Raw genomic sequence first — 23,095 nt, forward strand, 5'->3', positions numbered from 1 at the left:
GGATCTCTTGGAGCTTCTTCGCGTCCTCCATCGCCAAGGCATCATGAGCCTGCTGGAGAGCCTCTAAATTGGCTTTAAACTCTTCATTCTCCACGCGTAGAGGCTCGGCAACAGCTTCAGCCTTGGTGGCCCTTTCAGTTGCGTTCCTAGCAGTTTCCTTAGCCAGCCGAAGCTGTTCATTAACAGCTTGGGCAGCCTTGGAGCGAGCCTCGAGACGGGCCTGAACCTCAACTTCAAGGGCCTTGAACGCCTTCTCCTTCTCCGCAGCCGCGGCGGAGAGCCTCCTATTCTCCTCCCGGACAGCCCGCGCCTGAGCTACTTCCTGAATGCGAGCTGCTTTTAACTTGTCGTTTTCACGACAAAGCAGCTCGACGCGCGGCTGCATCCGGGCCAGGAGAACCCGAAGCTCATTGCTTAGCCTACCCTCCTGGTAGCTAGCCATGGCTTCCCCCAACGCACCACTGGGAGCAGCGTGACGAGCCCACTCCACGCACTCCACAGGTGTGCGAAGGGTTGTTCCTCGGCGGATGTTCCATCGTGGAACATACACTTCATTGGAATCCGACACTGCAAAAAACAAAAAGCAGTTAGGAAAAGATGATATATAAAATATATATATATATATATATATATATATATATATAATAGGCCAAAAGAACCCTACGCACCTGTAGGGTCAATAACAGGCCGATAGCCGCCAAACCCGTCACCTGAACCCAAGGGAAATCCGTCCAAGAGGTCAGGTAGATGGGAAGGAAGCAGAGGTTGGCGAGAAGCCCCATGCGTACCTGAAGGATCGGCCGTCGAGGCCGATGACGGAGGAGGCATGGTGAAGTCCGCCGCGGTCGTCGCTGCGGAGTCCGCAGCAAACGTAACCGCCGGCTCGGTGAAAGAAGCGGTAAAAATGGCACTCACAGCCGGCGGTGACGTCATCACAGCTGGAACAGTCTGCTCAGAGTGAGCAACTGAACCAGCGGAAGCAGGCGCAGGCGCCTGGGTCGTCGCCTCAGGTAGGCTGACCAAGCCTACCGTCATTGGCGGAGAGGTACTCCTCTGCACTCCACCCTGGAATGCGTCAACATCCACGCCTGCACAAAGAAGATAAGTATCAATGATGGAAAACTATGAAGTTAAAAGACAAAGGAAGTTTGTACTTACGGGTTTTCTTGAGCCTGAAAGTGCGGACGGGCGGGGATGAACCCGATGGAGCCGGCCTCTTCACGCCGGTCACCGTTGTTATCCTGGGCTCTCCGGAGGTGACAATCGTTGCAGCCTCCGGAGCGGTCTTATCACCACCGGGATTCCCCGCCACCTCTTCGCTCTCGGTCTCCGAATCAGACCGAGGCGCCGGATCGGCAGTGGAGGCCACCTTCTCCTTCCCCTTCCCGCCGGCAGCCTTCTTCTTCCGCACCAACGGAGGACCATCTGCGGATTCCTCATCAGAACATACGATTAGAGGAATTCCAGCAGAGGTTTCAACATTGAGGGGTCGAGGGTCGAATAGCGCCTTACCTGGCCGCCTGGCGCTAAGGATCTCGTGGCCTAGCGGATAGACCTCCACGAACCGATCCGCCGTTTGTTCTATGATGGGCAACTCGTTCTCGTCTAGAGCGCGAGTACCCATCCGAGCGGGACCGTCAGCCTCCCGCGGGTGCATGAGCGACTGCAAGTCGTTCCCCTCTGAAATAAACAGGAAAGAAGTTAGAAGAGATTCTAAATCAACAAAAAGAAACAAGGCATACCGTAAGGAACAGAGTTCGAACCGTATTCGAGGACGATCGGAATCTTTCGCGCATCCGCATTCTTCCACACCCGGCTCATCCCGAGCATCACCATCCCGGACTCCGCAAACCGGTAAACCGGAGATTGGACCCGGGATATCTTCGAGAACCATTCCGCCTCCTGGTAGTTGGAGGCGTGAAGGCTGGGAAGTGCTTGCCCGTTCTTGAATTTCATGGCAAGGGGGATGGCGCGAGCGGAGATGTAGAAGAACTCCCGCTTCCACGAGCGAAGACTGCGCTCGGTTGCGCAAATCTTCAAACCCTTAATTCGGGTTATCAACGTATACCACCCCTGGATGCACCTCCAAGTGTAAAAGGTCATCAGGCGGTCAACATAGGGCTCAATGCCCAGAATCCGGCACACCCACTCGAAGTGCCGAATCTTGGCAATCGCCATCGGGTGCACCTCGGTCAGGTGCACACCGTGCCTCTCCAGGACACGGTACACAAACTTTGTCAATGGGAACCTAAGATTCCCATAAACAAATAATGCAGCATATACCCCGATCTTGCCTCTGGGGCATCGTACACCGTCTGATGGGGTTCAGGAAACTCAGGCTCGAGAGACTCGAGCATGAACTTCCTGACGACGTACTGATACAGATCGACAGGCAGAGCACACTGGCACTCGCCAGCAGTACTCTTGTCATCGGCTGTAGATTCAAGATCACGAGACGACATCTGGCAGATGAAAGAAAACGATTTCGAGAAAAGGCTCGACTGAAAAGTTGAGTATTCACCGGCAAAATCGTTCTAAAGATGAAGAGAAAAGTGAAAGTGTGAATTACAAAGAACCCTCTCCCCCTTTATATACTAATCGCAATTAATGCGATGAATTTAATGCGGAGGAGAGAGAAATCGAAGGTGCAATGAAACTATGACACGTGACAAAAAGCAAGCTGGCAACAGCTGTTGAAAGGACGCATACCATTAATTTCGCGGCTATGCGCCCGAAAAATCGGGCCCACGCGCCTGAAAAAGCGTCTGGAATGACCAGGTACTGTCACGTCACCATAACTTCCTGCACGTCCTGACACAGTCAGAAGAAACCGTCGCACGACGTTTCAGAGGTTTGGACTGTTCTTATCCTTTCACTAACTCTTCGAATTTCAAAAAAATTCAAAAAGATTCAAAAGTAAGCGGGAAAATACCCCTTACCTTGGCAACCAAGTAACCATAAGACGGGTGCGGGTACAGTATCAAGGCAAAACCCTTCACATACTTAGCACCCGCAGGGAATTGACGCCAGGAATACCTTGGAAGTAAAGTAACCGTAAGACGAGTGCGGGTACAGTGTCAAGGCAAAACCCTTCACATACTTAGCACTCTGCAGGGAATTCAAACCAAGAAGGATCTTCTGGGCCATGCTTGCGGAAACGGGAATAACATCCCCGCATGACGGGAACGTCGAGAACTATATTGTTTGAAACTCCATGATGGGATTGGTGGTTTTAGCATAATTGATCAATATGTTGAAAACTACCAAAACCCCATGGAGAATCCACACAAGTGGGACTCAACGCTCCTGACGTGCGAGGAGGTTACAAACCTACCCGCTTCACACCCAAAGATCAAGCAGAAAAGTCGGGAATTTCTGCGTGACATCAGGAAAACCGCGGGAAGAATCACCACGGAAAACCTAAAAACTAAACCCTTTTCAAAACCCCTTGCTAAGTCCAAAAGTTCACCTCACTTATTAATAATTCATGAGAAGAACATTGGACTGGGGGGACTTGAAGAGGTAGGTCCCAGCAGAGCCCAGTTGGACCCGCAAGACTCACCTTGAACAGGGACGTCTGCGCAACGACCAACTGCTCCAGCAGGACCCACCATGCTCAGAGAACCTTACGCGCAGTACGCCAGCTGTACCTGCAGGGAAAGCCTCCCAATGGTGAAGTACCCCGCCTGTTCCCACAGCTGCGGATACAAGCCATCAGGGAAGGCTACCCGCACTAACAGGAAGGCTACACGCACAAGGCATTAGCTACTTCAGTAGTCACATGAAGGAATGAGCAAGGCGGGAATACTCCCGCCTAAATGAGCCAGTCCGTATGCTTCTGGAAGATCTTTCGTACTATACCTACTAAGGTATGGGCAGAACAGACGATTTGACCAGAACAGCCCATGAACCAATCACAGGGTGACAGCTCACCGACAACAGTACGAGGAGGAGCACCCTCTAGTACTGTTTGTCACTATTAGCCGCTGCCTACTCACCAACCCTTACGATGGGACGTGCGCAGCCTACAGTTGGTGGAACAGTGCGTAGCTGACAGTAAAGGAACAGTGTACAGCCGACCTTGTTACTGTCGGCCGTAGCCTATCCACCAACCAGCATGGCCTGTGCGTAGTCCACTGTTGGTGGAACAGGAATACTATTCAGCCGGCTGTACCTTCTAGGAAACCTACCTTCGGCTATAAATACTCCAACACCTTGGAATGGTAAGGACATCATCTGATATCTCAATCTTATCTAGCAATCTCTTAATATACACTTATATTCAGAGCAATCTAGTCTGATTCTCACGCCGGAGGGTGGTCACAAGGAGGAACCCCCCCCCCTTCTCAGTGACGAGCTTACGGTGTCTGTTTTTCAGGTCCCCTGAAGAACAACCTTCTCTGCTGGACCTCATCCTCGTGGGAAACATTACTTAACCCTCAGATTATCTATAATCTGCCCAGGGTTCATCTAGTGTTTCTTCAACTTTAAAGTTCAAACTACCACTTGATGAAATTAGTCAGCTTGATTAAACCCTTAATTCCAACTAATACCATATATATTATAAGTTTTTACATACACGCTGCATACATACATGGGCGTTTGGCTGATGGTAAAAACCCCAACCTCATTTTTTAGCTTTCTTCATGAAAAAAAAATTATTTGTACTACTTTTATATGAATTAGTAAAGGATGAAGCTTTTACCTTGGTTTTGGGTCTGGAATCGGGTCGTGATCCTCACATTTATGATTGCATTTCGTTTCCGAAATTGGCCATTAATCCTCAGATTTATAATCATCGTCGATCTTGAACAGCTACTTCTTGTTCACAAAGTAGATCAATACAACATTCAATAGTAATTAAAGTAGAAGACACTGCATACAAAAACTTTTAAATACAATAGCATACAATATCGTAAACTTAAACACCAATTTTGATTAACTTTTTTTTTCATATAGATACTATATAGTATCAGGGGCTGCTACTTTTTTTTATTTTTAATTTTTTTAAGTTAAAAACAAATATTTTCAGATGTATTTCCATGAAAACTAAAATGTCAATTTTAATAATCTATATTATATATAAAGGAAGAGTGATGGGCAATGAAGTAATTTCATAATTCCATGGCAAGGACTAAAATAACAATTCATAATTGGGTAGGAAAAGTAATTTGGCAATCCCTCGATTCATCTTTAAAGCGTTCAATACAAGTTGATTAAGCTTCACATTTTGTAAAATTACTCCTTCTTTCATCCTTAGAAGATTCAAAAGGTTTATGATCTTTCAGCTAATCATTATTATAATTTAATAACTACACTATATAAGTACATATGTAATAATGCATAATTAGTTATTAACTACATTATCACATTAAGTTCATATGATAATGTTTTTTTAATGATAATAATTATTAATATATATGGTAACAATACTCAAATATATCTATGTAATCTATATTATTTATATTTATAGTTCCGACATTTCATAATAGGGCAAGAGAATTAATTTGTCAATGTATCCATCAATTCTTAATGCTTTTAGTACAACATTCTAAAGCTTCACTTTTTGTGAGATTACTCTTCAATCCTTTAGAAAACAAAAGGTTGTCAACTATATTCTTTATAATGTTATTATTATATAATAATTATGGTTTAAATATGTTATTACTATGGTGTCTATCCACATTCTTAACTCTCATGTTTCATTATGCTTGTATTAACTTTATTAGCCTATATGTAGTGGCTTCTTGTGCTTGTATTAGATATACATACATACCAATGAATAACAACCTCCATTTTCTCTACTTATCAAGCTCTCTATACACTATTTTTCTAGGTTCGAAGGATGTAATAAGGAAATGTTGAGGCGATTTGCGCTAAGGAAGAAGATGCTATATAATGTCTGAATATTGTGAAAGCTCGGACTAAACTAAGCACCCTTTTGGTAATAAATACAAGATGTATGAAAAGCTTCAGTTAGCTTAATGGATCACGTAAACAAGCCATAAATGGTTTTTGGCTTTATTTCTTGAGTTTCATTTTCTTTGTGAATGCAGATGTTGTTGACTTTAATTTTCTTGTGAAAAATGGACTATTATGTCTTGGTTGTAATCAGCCAAGCTGTGTGTGTGTTGTATGTGAAAAAATAGTTTTTAACTTTAATTAATGTTTATGACTAGATACTCTTGGTAGCAAGGAAGATGGTTTATATGTTTATTGATGGAAAACCAAATAAAAAAGGTAAGGCAAACTTGTCAAGTTGGATACTAGGTTTCATTAATTGAACGTTAATTATTTGCGGTTTCATTATTAACGCATAATGTAGCGGATCGTCAATTGTATTAGCTTTCGGTCATCCCTAATCCCTACCTCATAAATTGGTCAACTTAGACTTCTTTCACACACATGACCTGTTAAATATTTGATGATAGCACATTTACCCACCGATGACTCGAAATAAGGTTGACCTATCTGACCTATGTGACCCGATAAGATGACAATCCGTGACCCGTAAATAAACTGATTACATTTACCCCACATTATAACATTAAGAAATTTGGAAAACAAGTTATTTGACACTTTTTGTCCAAAAAAATAAAAAATAACCAAATAATGCTTCAACTAATGTTTTGCAATTGGTTTGTCAAAAAGCCAATAACCTTGACTTTGTCACTATCAAAAGAAACACCATTATTTTCTGTTACACTTAAAGTAAATTTGTTTCTCCCTTAAACATGTGATTGTAGGTGAATCAAATGCACATAGATGTAATGTAACTGTTTAATTTGGTTCAAAAGATGAACCGTTTTTCCCGGCCAACATAAACGGCTTGCATAAATTCTTCTAAAAATTTGTGGGAAATATTCTAGGTACCAATAATGTTAAATAAATGTCACCATTAATGGCAGCAGATGATTTCAATTTTTATTTTTTATTTTCTATTTTAAGTAATTTTAAAAAAATTATATTACAAATATGTGACACGAATACTTTGGCATAAATGCATAATAATCAATTATATATTAATTAACAAAATGATCTAGGCCAACTTTACAGTTTTGGGCCAACTTTATTTTTTGTGGCCCAAAATTGTTGAATCAAAAAACAATCTCGAATGGTTTTTAAAAATTCAAAAACCGAAGTATCGATTTTTTGTTCGATTTTAGCAAAAAAAAAACGAATAAAACTGAATCATGCACACCCTTAATTCTTGTTGTTTAGTTTGTATAGTCTTAACTAACCAATTCATAATATGCATATGTTATAGGTATTTGAAACATTTGAGCTTTGAAGTTAAATACATGCGAACAATACTGTGCAAAATGTAGATGACAAGGTAACATGCTCAAAGCTTAATATCAATCATCAAAACAAAAGAACAATTTTACACAAAATGCTATGAATAAGAAATATGTTTTAGGTAGACTTGTTTCACTTTTAACTTCTAATAATATGATTGCAAGTTATTCGCATGCAGATTATTAAATGAGCTAACGAGCAACCACAAGATTCACCTTTAAACGAGCTAACGAACAGCCACAAGTTTCTGATCATATGGATCAAACAAAAGATATGATACAAAAGGTGCCATATTTTTAGTATTTAAAAAAAATGGATAATAGGATAACACATAATTCACACTTATTTTCCATTTGCTCTTAATGGAGGGTTTACGATTTTTAATTCTCAACTTCGTATGTATTTCAATTCATGCCTTAAAGTCATAATTAAATAACACATCATTTTATACCCGAATTCCAAACTCATGTTTTAGGGCTTTCGATCGGAATTGTGATACAGGTTAATTGTTGTAAAACTTGTTTAGAAAGGGTCCTCCAAAACGACGAAACAATGCTTCAATTCGGGTGTTTAAACTTCTAATTAACAAAAATCAAATCGTTTGGATAACCTTTTCGAGATCAGTTTTACATCAATCGACTCATATCCTTCTTCCGATCAAAATCCCTAAAAAATTAGTTTGAAATCCGGGAAAACATATAACGTCGTTAACTCATTTTTAACAGAGTACCATTGGGGGGCAACTTTTTTAAAAATTGGGACCGCCAGTAGTGATAAAATGAATAATGATTATTATCGGCCAATACCAATCAATAGGGATTATTAAAATCCAATAAACCTAAATTAAACCATGAAAAGTATGAATGGTATATAACAATAATGAAGAGAGCACAAATTAAAACAATAAAACTTTGGTGGGGCTAATGTAAACATCTAGAAAATTTTATAACAAAAATAAATAAATAAAACAAATGTTACATTGGCATTTAGTTGTGCTTTTATATGTATAAATAAAATAACCATCTTCATGAGCACAATTTAAACTTTTGAAATGATACAATTTAACCCAAATTCATTTTGTTAAAATGTGTTTTAGCATGAACATGTTTAACCCATCACGCAATCTGACTCAACCTGAATGTTTTAAAAGGCTTAGTTTAAACCCATCACGCAACCATCCAAATTATTAACATAACATAATAAAAATATGGAAACTTATAATTTAATAATCTTAAATTAATACATTTGGTCAATAATAATCTCAAATTTGAAAATTGTTTTCACCGGTCCTAACTTTCACACTATTTGTTTTCATTGGACCACCGTTTTGAGGTAAGTTTTACATTAGTCGACTCGTATTTTTATTCTTATCAAAAACCCTAAAATATCTGTTTGAATTTTGAAAAAAACTTAACCACTTATTTGCATTCGAAGCATCACAACATCTAGATTCATAATAAGGTTTTGACTGATGAGATTAAATCAATGCATTGGTACACAGAAATGAATGGTATTCTTATCCGATTGATGGAAACAACTGATTAGAGCCCTCGATCAATAATTTGCTTCCCCGTCCAACCACTAAACATGACAACCAATATACTTGCACACTTGGATGACCTTCTACGTCATATGTTTCTATAAACCAATGAGTTGCTTCTCTAGAACCCCACAACCATGGCATGCAAACGTCTACCAACAAATGAATCTCATGGCGTTTATAACACCATCACAAACCCTTTGGGTATAGAATGACCCTTCAAATGACACAGAGTTTCACATTAAACGTGCCGCATGTTTCCTTACATGACACATTTATTCAACACAAACAGCAACATGGACACAAATGCCCTTCAACACAGAAAGGGAACATGTAATAACAACTTCTGTGTGAAAGGAAACTCCATGTCAACATGCGTTTCACTTCGTCGATTTGGAGGCTTGGTATGTGTTTATGAATGTTGTTATTAAGTTTCACACGAGAATGGAACAAGTTAAAGAGATAGTCTTCCCTCCTGTTCCATCAAAATCAACTTTTATAGCCCATTTGGGAAACATTGACAACTCCATTCAGATACTCCTAACTCAGGGAAGGCGAAAAATATCATACAACCTTTGGTCCCTACTCCGAGATAAGTGCATCCTTATATTCACAACCCCTGCAATCGCATCAATATCCCTGCACTCGTGGATCCCCATTACCCATTACATTACAAACAGAAACTGTTTGCTATGGTTGGCATAACAAAACTATCTGAGATTGCGATCGTCAACAAACTGTTAGGACGACCTACGACATTAATTGGTTTACGGGCGAAAAGGGGGCAATCTTCACTAACACCATTGTCTCTCCCACTATTGAAGTTTGTTAATGTCATACCGTTTTCTTAATTTCCATCACATTCTTACTTTTCAGTTTGTGATGCCCCAAATAAAAAAGTTTGTTTCTAGAACTTAAGTACCAGGTAATTTATAACACCATTGATCCAATATATATGCATATGCCAGTATACATGTGCACAATAAAATCACGCATGCCCACTACTTTACCCTTTTTACAATTCGTTGACGACAACTTAGTGGTCTTAATTTGAGCATTTCTTTATCAGTCGATTAAATTTCAACTCTAACTACTCACCAGTTAATACACATTTAATCCTTATGTTGATTAAAATTCACAAAACCAATACAAACATACTTTATTAACAAATATTTCACAAAACACAATGTATCCGATGCTTATGGATATGTTAATATTTTAGTGCGCAACCCCTCCAAAAAAAAATCCACCAAATCATATGCACAAGTGGCAGCTCGCTCGCGCTGATAAGCCATTACACACAACACCAAACACTACAAACCAATACGAGAAGATAACTTGCGTGAACCCGCAACAACGCGCGGGCACTTTTGCTAGTAGTGTTAAAATAAAAGCGTATTCTTAAAATATAAACTAAAAACCAACCTCACAACTGGAGAAATTTCGGTCTTTTTGGGTTATCTAGACTTACCAATGCCACACCTTAAAACAAATTGAAATAATAAAGCTTTCGAATTAATTAGTCCTCGCAATACCATTTTGGCTAAACCTAGGTCTAGCTCACACAAAATATATTGAAGTGAATAATGGTAAACAAAATGAAAACATGTCATAAAAAGCATATTATTAAGAAATAAGAACCTGCAATAACGCCGATTTATTGCACCTATCAAAAGCTTAAAACTGCTCATAGTCTAATGATCATGAAGATCAGCTTGGAAATCATAAACTTGAGATCTTTCTGTAAAGCATGTACTAACAAAACCTGCATAATATAAGGACATCATAAGTTAGAAAAAGATTAGTGATATTTGTGTTAGAACCTTGCAATGCCACGATATCAGTTTACGTAAATTTAAAGAATTATAATCCATAAACAAAATGGTAAACCTTACTTTTAGTAGTCAATAAGTGAGAATTTGGAACAATTCAAATGATCAGCGAAGACATGAGGGAACAGTTTTAGCTGCAAATCAACCGTTGCATAGTTCATAACCACGCCATCCAAATCTTGCCACACCATGACATGAATCCATTGATCGCCGCCCCTTTAGCCTAAACCAACCATCATACCCTTTTAGAGTAAACTACACAGCAACATACCAAGCAAGTAAAATGGTCCAAATAAAAAATCTGGGCTTTAATGATCACAATGCCTCTTGTAGAAGAGGCAATAAAATCAAACTATAGTGCTTAAAAGTAGTTTATTACCTAGAAGAACGCAGTATACACTCGATTCGGAAGCGTGGAGCTGTTGACAACATAGAAACGACCGTTTGACAAAAAACTCTGTAATGAGGCAATGAGGCAAAGCACCTGATGCATCAACAAAAAACTCTGTAATTGAATTTCATGATGACTATGTAGAATAGAAACATTAGGAGGAAGAAACAAACCACTAATTTTGTTTTTATTTTGTTTGCTGTTTTTGCAGAATTAGAAAACAACAGTACTCTAGGTTGGACCAACATCTTAATCATCTAATTAAAACACCAAAAATTAATTTACTAATAAAAGGTAATTTCAGTAAATTGCCATGATTAGAATGTAACATAGAGCTTTAAAAGAAACAAAACATGGTGATATTAGAGAGCCTATAACCATAAAATAAACACAAAGTGACCCCAATTACCAATTGCTTAAATCCTATATAAATAAAATCAAGTGAATTACAAAAGCAATTAATTAAATAAGGATGATCTCAATACCTTGGATGAAATAATTAGATGAAAGTCAACCGCTTGACGAAGAAATAGAGATCGATCATCACCACCAGCATACAACCGCCACTTAGGGTTTTGAAATCTAACCCGGCAACAGTTGGCGGCGACAACGATGATAAGTGGAAGAAACATATCATAATCGGTTGGAGAGAGAGATACGTGGTAGTTGGAATTGAACACCACGTGGGAGTAACTGTGCTGAGTGTTATGTAACCAAATATACAGATGGAAGAAAACTAATGGAAGATCAAGTGGTGAGTGGTATACAACTTTAACACCAAGATGTACTACTACTGAAGCATAGTTTCACTTGAAATTGTAATATTATAAATGTATCATGGTGTGTTTCCGAGTCTTTTTAAAGAAGAGATATGAAAAGACGTGAAAGAAAACTAGAAAATATGTATAATTTTTTTAGTGGAACAAAAAGAAATTAACTTTTAATATTTTCTCATCCTAACTTCCTTTAACTATAACATATTTTAATTATTTCCAGTTCGGTTATGAGACACCCTTAATTATAACCATAACCAATTATTCGGTTAATCAAATAACCTTAACATTAACCATCGTTTAGCCTCAATTATCGGTTAATTCGGCTCAGGGGCGGTCGATTTATCAATTAACTTTGGTTAACGATTATGGTTTGCTCACCCATACTCATAAAGGAATCCTCATTCCCTTCACCATACCCAAATTTTTAAAAAAATATGAAATTTTGTTCATTTTCACTATTTGTGTTCCATACCTATATGAAAAGCTAGAGTAGACCCAATATATTGGGCCTTTATCCTATTTTTAAATGTAGTTGTGAGTGAAAGATTATGCTATTTAATTGATTATTAATATATATATAGGGAATCAAATGTTGAAGGTTAAAAAAAGAGAAAATTCTCAAAATAAATGTTATGAAAAAGTTTTTCAGGTTTTAAGTGTCATTTGCAAGAAAATGGTACTGGATACCAGTACCGAACCGGAACCATATCTATATCGGTAGTCAAAGGGGAATTTTGGTACATGTACCAAGTTTTTTTTTAGAAAATCTGGATATAAAAATTCGAGATCGATATTGGTACCGGTATTTACTGAAATTTTTCCTACCATATCAGTACCAAACCAAACATATAAATGCTAGTGCAAAATAAAAGTCTTCGTTTTTTATGTTCTGCTACCCTTCCTTAAAATTCCAGCACCTTATACACTCAAAGTTTAATTATCCCGCCCAAATTAAAAGCCTAAGCTAGTCAAAGCCCACACCTACACTGATTAAAAGCCCAAACTAATTAAAACCCAAAACCATTTTTTCTGTGTTTTGTTTAAATCGGACACACAAAATTGAATACAACGAGCAACTTCAAAGTAGATAAACGAAACAAACCAACCATTGGGTAATCTAAGACAAAACAGGTTTGACAATATGTTGGCATTAGTGACATCTTTTTGTGAAAAAAACAAAATTAAGATGTTAGATACGACGAAAAGTTATTGTAATCAAAGAAACCGAAAGAATGTCATTACTAATGGACATCATTTTGAGGTTAAAGTTTTTAATACGCTTTTGGATATGAAAATTAAAGAACTTGGTAATAGATTCAGTTAGAACTTGGTAATGGTGGAAATCGGAAAGCACACCACTTTTCCTTTGGTTTATCGAATACTGAAGCTAGCGTTGTATTTACTGGTTGTAAACGCAATCGTTTGAAGATGTTTTTTTTCTAAAATGAAGCTTATCAAGACATATTTGCGCAATCTAATGAATGATAAGTATTTAAATAGTGCTTTATATATATATATATATATATATATATATATATATATATTTCCCTTGTATTTTTATGTAGTATTTTATTAGTTTTTGTTTGATTTTAGTTAGATTTGTATACTACTAACATATTTATGTTTTGTAGGTTCCGGAAGTTAAACGTGGTTGAAAAGGGCGAAAAACGAGTCAAAATAACCTTAAATGAGAAGCCGGAACGAGACAGGAAGGAACCTGATAGATAGATAGCTAGTCGAACCGGCCGAAGGCCAGCCCTTTGGAGCATGTTGCGCCGCATGGCCAGCCTGGCCTTCCTGGTCACGCGATGCCTAGAGGGTATATTTCGATAAAGATCCGCATATTCTCCAGGTAAAATTCTCAGTTTCACTATATAAACACCCTTAACCTTAACCTGGAAAACAAAAACCCTACTATTACCAAACAAATTTCGAGTTTCTTGGAGCTTAGGATTTCACTATTTGGCGATTTTGAAGGCAATGAATCATCCAGTGAAGTGCTACTTAATCAAGATCGAAAACTATGGGTTTTATCACCTTTATTATTTCCTTTGTATTATTTTTCACCATGTTTTCCTTTATTATTATATTGTTTAATTTTCCGATGCTAGGCTAAACATTATAGACTGCCTAGGCTATCGATGAACCTTTGTTAATGTTTGATTTTACTTGGATTGTAACAACTCGGATTTTCATATTAAATACCCGACCCATTTCGATGTTCGGGAAATTTTATCGCGTTTTTCGAGTTAAACTATTGTTATAATATTTTCCTTAATTATTTATATATTATATATATAATTAACTTTTTAGTAATGGCAAAAGTTACCCTACAACTAAAACTATTAACCATATATGTTTCCATCTACATTCTTTAGGGACTATTATGTAAATCTATAAATATATTATTATATTATATTAATTACCCATACCCGTTTGATCAAGGTCTGACCCAAAACCGTATTACCAACCCGTTTCTAATTAGCATGTCTTGGACCTTAATTCTCGACGTTTATTTGGAAATTAAATCTACCAATGTATTATACTTACTAATTACGGCTTAACTGACTCAATATTTTTGTTAATTGGATCAAATCGAGATCTGCATTGTGATTATTCCTACCGATCTTAAACCCTAACTCGTTATGCACGTAATCGATAATATAAATCCAATTAAACTTGCAGACACCATATTCCAACCCTCGCCGTCCTTGACCACATAATTAATTGTGTTATATACCTATACTTAAGTGTGTTCATCAATCCTTTGGTGCCGACCCTATTTCGTTCTTGTGATCATCGCGTAACCAATTTATCAGGTAGTTGAATTGTGTGTTGCTTTCGTTTTGGGTATGTGAACGTAAACTATATGATGAATTAGTTTAACATCAATGGATTAAGCCAATTAGGAATCCTAGGGTTTCTTCATAATCTGGGTATCTTTATCAGTTGTTTTTCTATTTTTTGAATTCGTATTGTAACCAAGTATCTGGTTAGATCAGTTGGCTTGGGCGCTTGTGCGTGGACTGCTTGGTGGCTAGGGACGCGGGTTCGAACCCCCCAGCCCGTTTTTAGTTCATGTTTTTTATATGTTTTAATTATTGTATATATGTATTATATATTTAACCATGTAAATATTAATTAATATCATAAATCAATAGAAAATTTATGTTTTTAAAATCAATATATTAGCATGTCATTTTTCGAACCTTTGTTAAAAAAACGTTTATATATATATATAGAGAGAGAGAGAGAGAGAGGTATATCTATAATATATATAAACGAAAACATAAAAATCCTACGTGTCGCGATGTGGTCGCTCCCCCTTTTTTTGGAGTCACCAGATATGCTTGATTTTTAAATGAAGGCTTCTCATGCATTTGACCCGAATTCATGGGTATGGATCTTACCAAACCCAAATATTTCTTAAACGGGTTATAACATCTCATTAAATTAAAAATTATTCTCACCTAATTATTGATGTAAAAATCCTATAAAATAGGATATACTAAAAACTAATATCTTATTTATTTTAAAAAAGATATATATATTATTTAAATTAAAAAACCAATTTTATAGTAAAAAAAAAATAAACGGGTATTGGGTCTTATTAAACCATAAGTATATTATTAACTTTTATAAATTTTATTTATAATTAAAAACCAATTTTATAGTAAAAGAAATAAGCGGGTCTTGGGTCTCATCAAAACCATATAGTTTTTAAACCGGATTATAACATCTCGTTTATTTGTGAAACAATTTATCATAAAACCATAAATATGTTATTAACTTTCATACAATAAAAAAATATAAATTCAAAAAATAAATAAATATTATGTAAGGCCCCGTTCCCGGTAGCCCTACTTTAGAGTCGGATTTACTCATAAACACAGTTCTTACAATCAGAGTTACTTAAAACTTTCGCGGAATATAAAAACTTTAACCATTTATTAGAAAACATTAAATCCTTTCTTTAAAACCAACTTGAAACATCATATTTTAAACACCACTTCTTCCGTCTTCAGATGCCAGCCGTTCGATCCATGCCATGTGCCAACCTCATGCTAGCTCTTTAATCATATTCACCTGCATGCATACTAAAAGTCAGCTACGCTGAGTGAGTTCTAGTTAATCAGGCGACATACAATACATACACATATCTTACATACATACATATCTTATCCTTGTATAAATATCCATAAGAGGACGTCACATAATATCTATTAAAAGAACTATTATATTACCCTACTATTTATATTCTCCATAGAAGGACACTATATATATATATATATTCTCCATAGAAGGAACATCCTATATACTTCCATAGATGGAACACTATGTTTTCCATTAAAGGAACACTATGCTTTCCATCAAAGGAACACGGGGCTTTCCATTTAAGGAACACCATGCTTTCCATCAAAGGAACACGGGGCTTTCCATTAAAGGAACACTATGCTTTCCATTCAAGGAACACTCTATATATAAGTTATCATTTAATATCCATATAACGAGACAATCATCGCTATTCTTGGCAATACATGCAATATCCGAAGATCGTTCACGTATCGACAAGTAATCATCCTTGCATTACATACAATATCCATATCTTTATTTATAACCTAACGGTACATGCAATATCCGAAGATCGTTCACGTACTGACAAGCAATCAATCGTATCTAACACATATATCATACATGGAATACACTTACCATTTAAGTTAAGTGTATTAACTGTCACATCAAGTATGCACACAGCCCCGAAAACATAACAAGGAAGCGGGGCTAGAAACTCACCTGAATGCGGTTACGTTCACCGATAGTAGTTATTCCTTTCTTGAGTTGTGCACGACTAACTGTATAACAATTACATGTATCAATTAACTATCACTATCTATATTGCGTTTCTAGTTTATTCATAACCCACAACGAACAGGGTCCGGGGGCAGCACCCCTGGCAGCGGGGTCTAGGGGCGGCAGCCCCTAGCAGGGTCCAAGGGGCAGAGCCCTTGGCTGGGGTCGAGCTGCCAGGTCAGCTTGGAAAAATTTTATTTCCATTAACTGTCGTAACACATTTTCCATTAGGATTTTAATTTATTTACTACTTCTCTAACTCAAGCGAACTTATCATTAAGCGAACTTAACAATAAGCGAACTTAGCATTAAGCGAACTTAGCATTAAGCGAACTTAACGTCATGCAAACTTATCATCAGCGAACTTGTTTACGCGAAGTTCATAGTAGGCGAACTTGTATAGATGCGAAGTTAACTTGAGCGAAATTAATATTTGGCGAACTTAGTCTTGGCGAACTTAAACCTTGAGCGAACTTAGCTTTGCAGGCAAAGTTGCTCAGCAATAGTTACTGTTCGCTCTAAAACCCCTTAATCATAATCGTTTCATCGTGAAATCCTTGGATATGACACGGATCAAACCCGTAAACGTTCTCATGTTCATTTTCGGATAAAACTTGACCCGAAAGCGCATAAAGTTTGGACCTTTAAGATTAAAACGTTCAAAACTATATCTTACGGTTCCATTTTAACTAGCCGTTTATGCTCACGGGTTCATTTGGTTCGTTTTATCATCAAGTTTGCAACTTTACGTTACATTTACAGCCGATCTAATCCCGTTCTAAGTTTCAAGGTTAAACGTTAATAAAAACGTAAACTTTAAGGTAAAAGACATACCTTTAATGCTCGTTTGGATCTCGTTTAACTTGGTTATGAACTCTCAATCTCGTATATAGCTCGAGTAATAACGATCTAATCCCAACTAGCGTTCATTTGGACTCGGATCTCGCTCTCGCTCTCGGCGGCCGTATGTGGTGTAGTGTATGTGTGTGTTTTTGAGTGTGTAGAGATTAGGATGGAAAGAAATGAGGATTTAGGGTTTTGTGATGGTTTAAGGGAGTATTTATACTCTTAAGGCCCATGGACACTAAGCCCATCTTATCCATAATCCCATCTTGATCAATCTAAGTCCATGACCCTTTCTTTATTTAATACTAGTTAATTATTTTCGCCCAATAACTAAACGCGACTTTCTTTTATTAAATATGAAAATTTAGGAAGTTACATATTATAACAAATAATATAAAACAACCCGTAATACGGGGGATAAAAACTAGTATATATATATAATTGTTAAAATTGTTAAAAATTTTAATGATTAAGATTTTTAATAATAAGGTTTAAATGTAAAATATATAATATAATTTTGTAATTAAGATATTTAATATAGTTATACGGAATTTATAATAGATTTTATTTATACAAAAATATTATTATATCTATTATTTTAATATTAAATTAATGGTAAACTTATAAAGTAACAATCTTCTTAAGACATTGTTAAAATAATTATTTATATAAGCATTTGATAAACTAATGTAATTTATATATTATTATTATTATTATTATTATTTACTCATAATTTTTAATTAAAAATTAACCACAGTAAATAAATAGTAAATTTGATTTAGTTATTATTGCAAATGCTCGTTTATATCTCAATTCTTTATTATTCAATCTCTTAATTCGTTGTATTTTCCGATTATTATTATTACTTAGGATTCGTTCATTGATACATCCCGAAGGTGTCGTTATTTCTGTCTTACTGCATTTATTTCCTTCGCTTATTGTTAATGTGAGTATTTCGCTCCCTTTCTTTTACTTATTTTTAACTGTTTTGGGGACATATGCGTTCGTAGATATTTTCTATTATATAGTATTCAAACGCAACTATTTATCCTTGTGTGTTTATCAATCGGACTAACTTGCTATTTGCTTGCTTGCTTTATTTGAACGATATTTGCTTACTTCGGCAACCGATGTCATTTTTATGGCACGGTTTAGTCCTTGCTTGGTAACCAATGTCCATTTATATGGATTGGTTGAGCAGTTTCTTTATGGTTTATTTGATTGTTATATGTTATGGTTTATCTGTATATCTCACAGGAACAGTTTTCACTTTTATTTATTATTATTATTATAGTGTCTTAAATCTGGTGTTATACTCACTCAACCTTGTTTTAACAAAATCTATTTGTATTTTTAACGCATATGTAGGTTATCGTGTAACATGATTATCAAGATTGTTTGAAACAACTTAGAATGCATGTTAGAGAAGAAGATACAAGAATTTAATTTTGGATGTTTATTGAACTTGTTTATTTATGAGTTTGATGTACTTGATTATTTAAGAAAATTTAATAGATATTGTCACACATAATATTGCATGATAGTACCTTGAGAGCTGTGGGCAATCAGTTCACGCCCCGGAATTTCCGGCGTAGGTTGGGGTATGACAGATTGGTATTAGAGCCAAAGGTTTAAGATAGGTCGTTAGTGGTGCCATAATAACATGCTTAGGAGCCCCATACGTGCTTATCTATTTGCCTTATGTGTTCGAATTAATTGTTCACAGCTTTCTCAGATAATTAATTACTTATTATTTATTATTGTACTGTTATGCAAACACACAACTCCGAGACTATGCCTCAACCTTCAAAGAAAACTTTTCTTAAATTAGATTGCCTTTTATTTTAGGGAAATTCCTTAAGAACTCCCACATGTTGTTTTCGCTCGTTCACCTTAGGGCTAGGTTGTGTGGCATTTCCCTGTAATAACTGAAAAGGGAAGAGAAATTGTGAGTCGGGCCTAGGCTTGGCAAAACGGTTCCGAGAACCAAAGGTAAGATGTTATTCCTTACCTGGGGGATAACCTGAACACAATACTCGTCCCTATGGACCCGAGCGAGACCCAAAAATGCCATATGACCGACAGCCTAGGCTGTCAGCCGTGACCACATTAGTGGTTACATTCCTTATAATATTTTAAACCGAATTCACTGTGATTCGTTACTTAAATTCAGTAACCTTCCGGTTATGGTGTTATGTTATTTTAAATGGTTAGCCGGGAATCCCAACTATCCATTTCTCAACTTGTTTTCGTATTATTGTTGGAGTAATCAACGTGGTGATTCACAAGATACTCCAACTATCCAATTTGTATTCGATGGTTCGTTATTTAGTTTGGTCGGTTAAACGCCATGTAACGCTCATCGGGGCGACAAACTTAATTGCATTGTTAATCCGTTAGTTAGTTTGGGCAGTTAAAATGTCATGTAACGCTCATGGGCTGTCAAACTCAGTTTTTATATTCGTTAATTTTTGTTGGGCCATTCAAATTGTCAAGAAAAGCTCATGGGAGGCCAACACACAAACTTTGTTTCGTTATTTGTTTGTTAAGTTAACTCAATAAATTAAATTTTAACTTTTAAATTGACCTCCTTTAATTATCACGCATTAATCATTTTACTACATCAACTCATAAATATCTACGCAATGTACACCTACCATACAAACTTTTACTTTTATCCCTTATGATATTTCTCTATTCATAAAAGTTTCTTCTATTATTTAAATGATTTCCTCAACTTATCTTTCACTTTATAAGTTTTAATTTTTTATCCTTATAGAATGTCTTCACTAAGAAATTACTGTCGTCACCAGCGTTCATCTGGTTCACGTGATCGCCGCTTGGCTGCTAGGATTACAAAAGAATTCGCTGCTACAATGCCCACGATAGTCACTCAGATCCAAAGCCTCAACTCCAACGGATCCGCCTCCTCAGCCGCACCAAATAACTATGATTTCTGTAACTTTTGGAGCACCAAACCTCCATCCTTCTATGGTGAGTTAAAATCCACCGCCTTGCTTCGATGGTTCGAGGAAATGGAAAACATCTTCATCCACTGCGAATGTCCGGATGCCAAACGAACCAAGTTCGCCTCAAGCCGATTCGAGAGTCGAGCTGCCATATGGTGGAATGCCTTGAGGAATGACCAAGGGTCTGACTTGGTCGTATCCATGCCTTGGGAGGAACTTAAGCAAGCAATGAAGGAAGAGTTTTGCTCGGAACATGACCTGCAGAGACTTGAAGCCGAATTTTGGGAACTCAAGCAAGATAGCGGGGATAACTCTACCTACTCGAACCGCTTCCGTGAACTTAGCCTAATTGTACCCCAACTTGTAACCCCCCGAACATCGCGGCATTCAGAAATACATTCACGGTTTACCAAACATTTTCCGTAATGCTGTGGTGAGTCATGATCCCTAAACCATCGGTGAGGCTATGAACCTAGCTGCTTCACTCACCGACAGTCATGTTAGGGATGGAGCCTTGTCTCGAAAGGATTCCAAGCCTAATCCAAACAAGACCGAAACCGACTTATCCGCTGATGCTAAAGCCGAACCCAAGCCTGCTTCCAACAACAATCACCACAACAACCATAACAAGAAGCGTAAAGCCTATGCCGTTAACCAACCCAGTAACCAACCTCCTCCTAACCAAAACCAAAATACCCCGAACAAGAAGGCCTATGCCGGACCTTATCCCCTATGTGTCAAGCGTAACCATCACCACTCTGCTCAATCCTCTTTCCGACTATGCACCAAATGCAATCGCTTTGGCCACCTTGCTAGCACTTGTCGTGTCTCGCCAAATGCACAAGCCGCCTCACCAACTCAACCCGGTGTCCCTTATACTCGTGCTTGCTACAAGTGTAGAGACCCAAATCACCTCCGTAATACGTGCCCTCAACTTATCCATGCTCATCAAGCCCAAACTATGACTGCAACCTACTACTTGACCCATGCTCACCAAGTTCAAATCCATCCACCTCATGTCCTCCAAGCTCCTCCCATCAATCAAGGTCAACCTTACCTAACCCAACTTTATCAAGCTCAGCACTCGTAGGTTCAAGTGTACCAATACTACTCTACTCAAGCCCTTACTATGCAAGTTCAACCCATTCAAGCTATTCCAAGTCAATCTACCTCGACTGCTCTAACTCCTATGAATGCAACTCCTCATGATGCTCCAAGCCACGACAATTAAGCTACTCAAAGACCTTGAAGACTTTTGTCATTTTCTTTATCTATCTTACTTTATTTTGTCTTTTTCTTAATTACGTATTGTAACGCCTTTTTATGGCATTGAATTATTTCCGTATGAACTATTTATCTTTCGCGTATCATACTTTATGAATAAAGTTTATTTTATTTTAATATATTGTTAAAGGCTGCTTTCTTTTGAGTGTCTATCCAATCCATTCACCTCAACTATAAATTAGTTATCCCTTTTTTTCAACTTTAAATGCCTATATTGTTACATTTAAAATATGTCTTAGAAATTTCTTTGCTGCAACTTTTGAAATTGTTTTATACATTGGTCATTTTTCCAGTTTTATAATTAAAACTCACTAAAATTTTTGTTTTCTCAAAATCATGTTCTTTAAATGTTTTGTAACCCACACAATGGGACGAGTTATGTGGACCATCCGACGATCTAAGTAATTATGGGTCGACACGTAATTACCAAATTTCTCGCATGGAAATCATAACCCGAATAATTGTGTGTCATAATATAGAATCGTAAGTAGTGGAAATAACGGTGCAAATGTAAAGATGATAATGGCGTGGTGGATACACCGCTGGTACATCATATATATAAGTGCCCATATCGGATTTTCATTTGAAGTGTTGCTTCAACTATTCAAAGTTCTGTATTATGATTAGTTTTAAATCGTATTTAAAAAAAATTGGTCTTAAATTTAATGGTGTTATAGTATTATGCAATTTCGGTAAGAAATTCCCAAAAGTTGGGGAGACTGTAACAACTCGGATTTTCATATTAAATACCCAACGCATTTCGATGTTCGGGAAATTTTATCGCGTTTTTCAAATTAAATTATTGTTATAATATTATCCTTAATTGTATATATATTTAACTTTTTAGTAATGGCAAAAGTTACCCTAAAACTAAAACTATTAACCATATATGTTTCCATCTACATTCTTTAGGGACTATTATGTAAATCTATAAATATGTTATTATATTATATTTTATTAATTACCCATACCCGTTTGATCAAGGTCTGACCCAAAACCGTATTACCAACCCGTTTCTAATTAGCATGTCTTGGACCTTAATTCACAACATTTATTTGGAAATTTAATCAACCAATGTATTATACTTACTAATTACGGCCTAACCGACTCAATATTTTTGTTAATTTGATTAAATCAAGATCTGCATTGTGATTATTCCTACCGATCTTAAACCCTAACTCGTTATGCACATAATCGATTATATAAATCCAACTAAACTTGCAGACGCCATATTCCAAACCTCGCCGCCCTTAACCACATAATTAATTGTGTTATATACCTCTACTTAAGTGTATTCATCAATCCTA

The sequence above is a fragment of the Bidens hawaiensis genome, unplaced genomic scaffold (assembly GCF_021521415.1).
Source record: "Bidens hawaiensis isolate Kalapana, Puna unplaced genomic scaffold, B.hawaiensis_p1.1 tig00010099_1, whole genome shotgun sequence".
Taxonomy (NCBI): domain Eukaryota; kingdom Viridiplantae; phylum Streptophyta; class Magnoliopsida; order Asterales; family Asteraceae; genus Bidens; species Bidens hawaiensis.